Raw genomic sequence first — 10,291 nt, forward strand, 5'->3', positions numbered from 1 at the left:
TTGTGAAAGACCAAACCTCACCTGAAGGCCTCCATATAGTTACAATGAAAATAAGCCATATTGTGGATGTTACACACTTGAATTGATCAGTATAATTAAGTTGAAGATTGAATAAATTGATGTAAAATACACAGATTTGTTTTAGGTCTTGAGAAGCAGCAGTTGGGGCCTATTACTGAGCTGATAGCATGCCAGAAAGAATCCTATTTGCTTCACTCCACAGAATCTTCTGCAATACTTCAGGGCATGAATTTCTGCCACCTTCCTGCACAGATAATGGTCACCAAACTGCTTACAGATCTGATTGGTTCATTAATCGCTAATTAGAAAACTAGTTCAACTGAAAAAGTAATAGAAGTCATCAAATTGTGGGGAGGGGAAAATGGAGGAAGAATAGAATGTAGGCTTTTGTGGTGATGAACCATTTGTTTGAACTCTGGTCTGTGGAAGGGATATCAAGACATTTCCTGCTTGCTCCAAACAGGTTCTAGATTTGTACTCTTCCTCTTATTTTTCCCATTCCATTCTCTGTACTACTACTAGTTAGTCTTGCTCTTCAATTTAGATTCACCTTTGAGAATGAAGTTAATGTCTTATGCACACAAAGGTTTGTTTTGTACTTTTTTTACAATCTCACTCCTGTGTTTCTGTGTAGGAAGAACATGTCCTTTTGCAGCTGGAAGAAGGAATTGAAGCCCTGGAGGCTGCTATTAATTACAAGAATGAAAGTATTCAGAGTCGCCAGTACTTGCTTAGATCCTCTTCACAGATCCTTTCACAGAGTGAGGATAATGCAATAGGAAAACTAGTTTCCTTGTCTGCTGATGAGCTCAGAGCTATCCTCTTCAAATACTTTAACAAGGTTTGCTTTGGCTAATGATCAATATTTTATCCTATTACCTGTTATTGCACTAAATAGTTAAATGAAATAGTGTCAAGAAGTAAAGTCAATTTAATCCACTTTCCTTGAAAGCCTGCTTAGGTTACTCACATCTGTTGTTAATTTGGGTATTTTGCATCTTGACATCAACATAAAAAAGATGCTTTTCTATTACTTGTTTGTATCTTGTTTTGGTGTCATTAGCTTAAAAGGTGTTGCAACTCTGGAAATTTCCTTGCTCCTTTCCACTGCTTTATGCTGCTAACTTCTCAAGTAGCAACATATTTAAACAGTGGTGTCGTATTGAAATTCTTCCCACCTGCAGTCTTTATTAACCTCAGGATAGTATTTCTTTTTTCCAAATCCATTATAAAATCTTTCTGCAAACAAGCGCTTACCACCATATACTGAAGAATCGTAATGACACCTGGAAACATAAAAAAGAAATGCATTAGGACTTGGTGTCTCTCTTTGCCCATGGGTGAACCTTGGGTGATTTTGTGAACAAGTTGTCTGTGGTACACAAATTGGCAGTTTTCCAGAAACAGGAAAAAAACTCTTGTATCAGTTTAAGTTCTGCACAGGGCATTAAAAAATCCACTAGTCCATGTGATCAAAATCTACAGAGCTCAATTCTGAAGTGTGAACTCGTGTCAGCAGGCAAATCTGTTTCCAGTATAAGCTTACAGCTTATACAGACAATTGCTTTTGTATCCATTCATCTATTAAGCAGAACTGTAAAAGCATTTGTTGAAATGGTTTGATAGAAGTGTATTAGATTGTCTTAGATTGTTGGCCTGCGAGAGTCTGAACGTAAATTACAACTGCAGACTGAAGAACAGGAGATGAAGGTCATAGACCAGGAAAATATAATACGTGAATTGGAATCTGCACTTGAGCACATCAAGTTGCAGTGTGACAGGCAGCTGACGCTACAACACAGAGAACATGAGAAAAAACTACAGTTGATACTGCATCATTTCAAGGGTGCTTGTTTGTTTTCCAAGGGGAATTGTACAGCAGATATTATCTTTAGTCACTGTTGAGAAATACTGTGTTTCATATGAAAGAAAAAAGAAGATATGAGGTAGAAAGATAGCATTTTGGCTGTTACTAATTCTGATGTCATGTAGGATGCTGATGAACAGACACAAGGTGCTTGTATAAAAGAAAAAAGCTGACCATTTTTAAAAAACGGTCAGAATTGTCACATTTTTATATTCAATTTGTTGACATTGGAAAGGTGAAAGATAGCAATCCCCTTGATCTTTATCCTCTAAATGCTCCTATTAAAATGGAGAATTGGGGTTGGCATGGGCTTTTTGCTCCTCTGTCATACTAGTTTAAATGTACACCCTGAAAGCAGAGTGTCAGCAAAATACAGGACATTCTCTAGCTGGGCATCTTGATTTTGGCACAGAGAAGTGAAGTGAAGATTTGATTCTCATACTAGTTTTACTTGCCCTAGAACAAGATGGTGAAGGTATTGCAGAAACCTTGAAAGAGTATGAAGTAAAAGTCCAGCAACTGGAAAAAGACTTCTTTTATTCTAGAGAAAACCAGCAGAGAGCTGAAGAAGAAATTGAAGGGCTTTTTTGGAGAGTCACCCCATCAACTAATGGCACCTACTAAATGTAAGTACATGATCTTAAAATGCTTTTGTGTTTGTCAGTAGATCATTTGAGGGGTAGCAAACAGACAGAATTATATCAGATAGACATAAAACTCATATTTTTACTGAACTAACTCTTATCCAGGAAGGTACTACATCTCCCCACACTTGCAAAGGAGAGACAACATCAGTTTGTAATAGAGGCAGTGGTATAACACTGTTCTAAATTCGTGTTTGGTTTTCTGTGGATTCGAGCATAATTTCAGAAGCTACAGTCTCACACTGTTGTGGTTGAGAAAACGGTATTTTATGATCTGAAAGACTCTGAATGGCATTATAATTAACAAATGTGTAATATGCTATGCTTTTAGATGCCAGTATTTTAAACAATCAACTTGATTTTGCTGCCAGCACTTGATTTCATAGAAGTTATTTCTTGGAAGATTGTCAATGAGGAGGTCCATACTTCCAGTTAACTAAAATCATTCTTTATTAAGGTTAAAAGACCTAGATATTTGTAGTAAGAAGATAAGCTTCCTAATGTGATCTATGCTTTGACCAAAAAAAAAAAAAAAAAAAAAAAAAAAAAGGACCAACAAACAACTATGAAAAGTTTTTTTGATTGTTCCAGGTCCTACTAACCACAACTCAAACTTAAAATGAAGTAGTTCTAGTGTAGAAGCAAAAATGGTTTAATCATTGTCATTATCTTGGTTGTCTTACACCTCACACTGCCACCACCACCACTTCACACGCACAGTGCAGCCTTCTTGGCCCCGTGTTTCGTCTTAAGGCTCAGCGTGACTCATTCTTCCTCTTAACTGATGGTTCTATTTCGTCACACTTGAGGTAGTGCCATGTCTTTGTAACACGTAGATGCTGGTCACATATGCATCTGTTGCTACCAGAGTGAATTGAGGTTTAGCTCTCCAGGCAGGATAATAAGCCTAGAGGTTCATTAGTCGAAAGTATGCTGTGACGGTGTGAACATGAATATTGCACAGGTTGGACTGTAAATGAGCATGGGGAAGATTATTCTGTGTCTAATACACAAAGAAGCATGTAGTCCAGGACATGTTTTGCTGTGAGGAAACATCCATCGCAGCCAAACTGTAGCGAAATGTAGAAGGGTGAATGTCCCTGTGAATTTCTAACTTTTTCAAATCCATATGTTTGTAACGTTTGTAAGAAGCGCTCAGTATTTTTGTATAATTACCTTTAGTTATCTTTCCTCTGAATATATTTTGGGGCATAATACAATGTAATAAAAAAGTGATGAGCTTTAAAAATAACAAAAATCCCTGTGTACATTAAAGTCACATTCAAAGACTATGTTTTGTGTGTTCTGCTACTGAAATTGCAGACTACTTTTGAAAATACGAAGAATTTCATATTTTACTGTCATGGTTCAGTTGTTTTAAGATTGCCTAAATTGCAAGTTAGAATGGTGAAGCTTGTATTACAAGCAAAGAGCCAGCGGAAAGTAAAAGACACAGTCTTTTACTTCCTTGTCTTTCGGGTCCTTAACATACAATGGTGCTAGCTCAGACCTAGGAATAACCAGTCTTTATCTTGTTCCCTGTCTCAAGTCCCCCCTTTTCTTGAGCCTAAGCAAATTCTTTGGCTTATTACAATCCTTCTTGATTAAAAGTTTTCATTAAATTCTTACCAGTTTTGACTTGGTGCTTGTTTCAGTTACACTTCCAGGTATCATAATCTAGTCCTTCATACAGCACCAAAATGCACATTGTACCACTACACAAGTCAAGACTACTACTCTTAAAAAGAAGATCAGGATTCCTCTAAACGATTGCTTAAGCCAAGAAAAGTTGGGTAACCAAAAAGGTGATTTTGTTGCATAATTCTCGAAAACCCCAGGAGGTGTCATCTTGAATTACCTTATGTAATCACCTTAGACTAATCACCTTATTACCGTAGTCTTTCCCCAAATGTTTTCGTGCTCAGTCTCAATTCCTCCTGCCTCATTTACACACATACAGCAACTAATATTGATTAAAGTGCATCCTTCCCCTTGGGAGGCAAATAAAAGGTCTAGTGCCTAAAACATTGATTTGTTCTAGTTGCTTGCACCAAACTGTAAGATGTTGTTGCAAATATTGGTTTCCGAAATGGGTTAGATCTTCTCCTTTGTCCGGCATTTGGTAAGGCCTGCCATCCAATATCTCCAAAGGGGCTTAGTTTGACCAAGTTTGCTCCTGGGGGATGGATGGAGCCCGTGGTAGGGAGCCATGTGGGAGCAGTGCTTGAGGAGCTGCTGCCTTTGGCAGCCCCTGCAGGCTCACTTCGGGAATCCCGTGTGAGGGATGAAGTTCTGTGTTTTTTGTTTTGTTTTTGTTTTGTTTTGTTTTGTTTTGTTTTTCTGAAGAAACCGGGTGTTTAAGAAGGAAATGCAGAGTTGCCTTTGTTTGGCACTCGATGGTCTTGAGGTCTCTTCCAACGTAGACATTCTGTGATTCTGTGAAGTCACAAACGCCAAGGCATCACACTGGCTGGCTCTGCAGCACAGATGCCAGGAGTGCTGCTTGGCATGGTGGCGGCGGCGCGGTGCCCCAGCCCCAGGCCCATCCCAGCCCCAGCGCACGTCGCCCTCCACTCCCCCATGGAGCCCCCCGCCGCCTCAGCAGCCCCGTGGCGGACGCCCCATGGCAGAGCCGCCCCCGAGGAGAAGGAGCCCGCAGCCCTCTGCCCGCACCGCACTGCACCAAGCGCCGCGCAACGGCTGCCACCACCGCGGGGGCTCCTGGTGTGAGCGGCAAGCGGTGGCAAGGGGGGGCTGTGCTTCCTGAGTCAAGCTGCTGGACACCGGCTTGCCTGGGCAATTGCCCATGTTGCTGAGGAGGCAACAGAGCCAAAGCCCTTCGGGCTGAAGATCCAGCACAGCTGGGGAGGCTTTGGCATTTCTGCACAATGCTGCTCAATCCTGCTTGGGAGCCCAGCCTCAGGTGCGGAATGAAGCCAAGCAAGCTCGAGGGAAACTGTGTGCTGGTAAGTTGTCAGTTCTTGCTTTCTTTTTAATTCCTCACGCCTAAGAAAACCTAACTCTTTCAAGCACCTGTTTGAAGACACGGTTTGATGGACTTGATTCTGGGTGTGCTCCTTAAGCTTGTTCGGCAGCTGTTGAACCCCGCTACACTTGCAGGAGACCTATGCTCGAGTTGATGCTTGCTGTGATCAAGCGGTGTTCTTTTGCTCTTCTTTGCTTTGGGGATGGTGGGTGAGGTTGCAAAGAGTTTTCAGGAGGATTCTTCTTTTCCTTTGCAGAATCCCAGACTGCGTATTAGAGCTGCTCTTCATCTCTGCTCGGAAAAGCTTCACGGGCCAAAAGAGAATGGAGATGAGGAAGGCAATGGAGAATGATGAGGACTATTTGCAGTCAGCACCCGTAAGCTTTGTGAAAGAATCAGGTGCATTTCTGTAGTGGTAGAAAGCGTAGCTGGAAAGACTTCCTAAGAACGTCAAGTCCAATTCATTGTTCTCAGTTAGAGCAATCCCGTAGTTTAGACTCCTGATAAGGTATTTGTCTGTAGGCAGCTGCCAACTTGTCCAGCTAATCCAATTCAGCCTGGAAAACAAGCAAGCAAGCAAGCAATCAAAAAGCACAGAAACCTGCAGTTTATGGAGTGCAACTGTCTCCTTTCTAATCTCATGGGTTTCACCAAGTTTTGGGTGACTCCAGGGCTGGCTTGCCAGGGAGACTTTCTTGAATTGCTGGCAGATCAGCCAGAAGGGCAATACAAGACCCTGGCTAAACACAATCTGTAGGCTGCTTCTAGATCAACAGTTTCCTTGGTTACTCCACAACCTCCACAATCTCCACTTGCTTCGAAGCTGTGAAGATTGCAAGTCCACTTTGTGTTTTTCAGCCACTCTGTGTCAAACGCTAAGAGTTTTCACTGGCTGTTAAAACAGAAAGGACAAAGAGCCCCTCCTCTGGGTCTTCAGAAGGCTCCTAAGATCCCCCAGACTGGCTAAGTAGCGACGCTCTAGTATAGATGCATCTAGATGCAGTAGAGCTAGATGGTGGGAGAGAGGCTCTAGCATGGACGTGACACGCTTTGACAGCATCTTTTCTCTGACAGCAACTTCTGCCTTGGCTCTTCCCATCAAGCCAGAGCAGTTTCTTGGCCTGCGCAACCTGCAGACTGACCTCTCGTGTGTATCCGTGCTGGACTGAGGGTAATGTTTGGAACACACACTGATGCTGTATTCACTAGAACTTTGAGAAGAGAGCACAAGAAGCTAACCTGCATACGAGTTTCTTAGGTTTCTGTAGAGAGAGAGAGATGTACATGCATACATATTTACTTCTGTCTTTACTTCTTTCAAGATATCTTTTGTTCTCCAAAATGAATCCTCTGACTGTTACTAACGTATGGGACACACCTTGACACTCTAATGGCATAGAAATACTTTTCAGCTCATCCTTGCTATTGTTTCTGGATTGAAAAAATAATTGTGAATATGATTACCTGCTTGGAATCTTTTTTTTTTTTTTTTTTTTTTTTTTTTGTATATATCTATTCTATTATGAAATCCTATAAAAAGGAGTGAACTCAAGAGGAAAAAAAAAAAAAAGAAAACAATTTTATATCCACTTCTAAATTAGCTCAACAAATGAAACAGTAAAAAATGCACATAATATTTCTTCTATCCCAAGATTTCATGGTACAATAGTTCTTTGCCTAACCCTGCAATAGCCCCATAGGCATTGCAATTGCTTACTTGTGTTCTTCTCCTTTGCTTGTGTTTAGTGTTTGCTTTTCTAATGTTACAACATTGGATTGATTTACCTCTTTAGGTATCAAGAGAAGAAGGCATTTGCTTCAGAGGACAGTACTTTGATGCTTTCCAGGGCTAATGGCCAAAGTTCTCAAAGCACTTTTTTTTCTTTTTTTTTTTTCCCCATCAGTGATTTATACATTTGTCAATCTTTCCATCTTCATTTACAACTCCGAATTTAGCTTTTAGGTGAACAAGAACCCTGAAACCAGCTGAAGCCATATCAGACATGAAGCCATATCAGACATAGTAAGGACATGTGTCTGTGAGGAAGTAATTCAGAGTGATTCTCTGGTGTCCTTTGGACAGCTTTCCTCTGGTCCTCTGCACTAAGCATCCCCAAGGGATATTTCAAAGCTCTCGGAATGATCTGTCATTCTCTCTTCCACTAGAGTCTCCATTAGAAAAGCGTGACTATTCCTTGCCCATGTGGAAAAGAAGTCCTCCTTGCGTTGTTTCTAAGCAAAACCTCTTTCTTGTGTTCTATGGACAGAAACCACTTGGCTAGACAAACTCAATCATTGCAAATGGAAGGAGTGGAACTACTTCAGCACCGTGCTTCGGCTTCTAAGCAGAACTGTAATGTAGGTGGGGACGTAGCAAGAGGACATGGCCAAGCCAGGGTGGACTTGAAAGTGCCGTGTCCGAGCCACAGCAAGAAGTCCGTGATTGCCCCTTGGAGACTGCTGCTCACCTAGTAGCACAGCAGCTGGAACGCTTCTGGATACTGCTGATGGATTGCCACGAATCAGGCAGTGACACAAGCTACGAGAACGACGGAAGTGACTGGAAGTGATGCTTCTCCCTGTTCTCCATTGCAATTTGTGAAAGAAAGGAGAAGAGAGGAGAAGAAGAAAGGAGAAGACGGGAGGGAAGGGGAGGGAATGAAGAGAACGGGAGGGAGGGGAGGGAAGGGTAAAAACGAGAATGGGAGGGGAGGGAAGGGCAGGGGAGGGCAGGGGAGTTCTGGGGAGGGCAGGGGAGGGCACGGGAGGGCAGGGGAGGGCAGGGGAGCAGAGTGTAGTGGAGTGTAGGGTAGTGTATGGTAGTGTAGGGTAGTGTAGGGGAGGGGATTGTTTGGTGAGGAGAGTGTAGGGGAGCGTAGGGGAGGAGAGTATAGGGGAGTGTAGGAGAGGAGAGTGGAGGGGAGTGTAGGGAAGGGGAGTGTAGGGGAACAGAGTGAAGGGGAAGGTAGGGGAGGTGTGTGTAGGGGAGTGTAGGGGAACTGAGTGAAGAAGAGGGTAGGGGAGCAGAATGTAGGGGAGGGTAGGGGAGCAGAGTGTAGGAGAGTGTAGGGGAACTGAGTGAAGAAGAGGGTAGGGGAGCAGAGTGTAGGGGAGTGTAGGGGAACTGGGTGAAGAAGAGGGTAGGGGAGCAGAGTGTAGAGGAGTGTAGGGGAGCAGTGTGTAGGGGAGGTGTGTGTAGGGGAGTGTAGGTGAGGAGAGTGTAGGGGAGTGTGTGTGGGGGGAATGTATGGGAGTATAGGGGAGGAGAGAGTCGGGGAAGGAAGTGGAGGGGAGGAGAGGGAAGGGGAAGGAGGGAATATTGCCTTATTTGTTACCTTTTTACTGTCTTCGTGTAGAGCCGTGACAGGCAAAATAAACTATGTTGGTGAAAAGGACGTCTTTGTCTGGTGTGATTCCCGCTCCCCCAGTTTAAATTAATCAAGAATAATCTGCTCCTGATTGAGGTCTTCCCTTACTAGTGCAGTGCTAGGACCTACGTGCTCAATGTGCTGAGGATGTGCAAGAGTCTTAGAAAACAGTCAAGTTTTCCTCCCTCCTTGCTTCTTTATGAAATAAACATGATATCATACAGCACCGGGCTGTTTTTCATGACGGAAATTCACTTCTACCCTGCACAACAAAGCTTATGATATATCCAGACCAGAGCTAAGCCGTCAGCTTGGGCAGCCACTGTCAGGCGTTCGCTTCTGTCCAGTCGCCCCTTGGGGAAGCCACTTGCACTGGTTGCTTTCCTCACAAGTTTACCAAGTTTGCGTAAAGCTCCAAAGCTCAGGCCTATGCAGACACAGACCTGCTGCTCCTTTAACACACAAGAGGGGGCTATTGTTCACAACAGCTTTTCCAGTGCTTCTCTCCGTTTTTTGTTGGAAATCTAGTCCTTGCTTGCAGATTGGCTTTTTCAATTCAGTGATTAGTGGGTACTGGAAGGTTCAAAAACAACACCTGACAATCTTGTCCATACGTAGGTAAGGAGAGATCTAAGGAAGGAACAGGTTGCAATACCTAAGGCTTATGCATCGCTCAAGCTTCCAGTTGAGCTGTGAAATCCACGCCTCAGGTCACTTGAGGTACCAGGAGTCCCTGTAGAACATACAGGGGTCTCCAGCAGTGAGGTTCCCTGAGCAGAGGGCTTCAAGAGCTCCACAGGGAATGAAAAGAAGACTTGTGATATCCATGAGGAATGTGGCTTGCTCTCGGCAATAGAGACAAATTCCTTTCTGATTAATGCTCCACCCTGCTCCACTCCAGGGACAGATGCCTATGGCAACCTGGTCCCAGTACGTAGTACTAGGATGAGGTGGCAGGGACTGTCCCCATTCATTTTCTTTCTTCAGGGTGGCCATGCCTCCTCTCTGGCTGAAGGTGGGCTTCATGGACCGTGTGAAGGGGAGAGGTCTGGGGAAGGACTGAAAAACTTGAGAAATACTCCGAGGATAAATCAAAAGTTGGTTGCACTGAAGTAGATAGGAAGTGCAAATGATAGCCTGGGTAGATTTGCTGCAAAGAATCTGAAGAATCTGGGTCTGCTTGCCAGAGCACTCATCCCAGTGGCTCATGATTTCTTTTGCACAGTTTTGGTTTGTTGTTCCCCAAGTCAGGACGGAATTTTGGGAATGCTCTTACACTTACCTCATGAAAGAAAGACATGTTCTTTACTAGGTATGATTTTACCTGCTTAGATTTAGGGTACTTAGGCTATGCTATACAACTCTTCTTCACAAGAATAGTCTTCTCTATACAACTCTGTATAGT

At 43.2% G+C, this 10,291-nt stretch overlaps 1 pseudogene; it reads left to right on the forward strand.

Annotated features, from left to right (window-relative positions):
• LOC139999607 (kinesin-like protein KIF27) overlaps window positions 1-3,824 on the forward strand; it is a 35,939-nt pseudogene extending 32,115 nt beyond the window's left edge.
• The last annotated feature ends 6,467 nt before the right edge of the window (window positions 3,825-10,291 follow it).

Source organism: Anas platyrhynchos, chromosome 27 (genome assembly GCF_047663525.1).
Source record: "Anas platyrhynchos isolate ZD024472 breed Pekin duck chromosome 27, IASCAAS_PekinDuck_T2T, whole genome shotgun sequence".
NCBI classification, from domain to species: domain Eukaryota; kingdom Metazoa; phylum Chordata; class Aves; order Anseriformes; family Anatidae; genus Anas; species Anas platyrhynchos.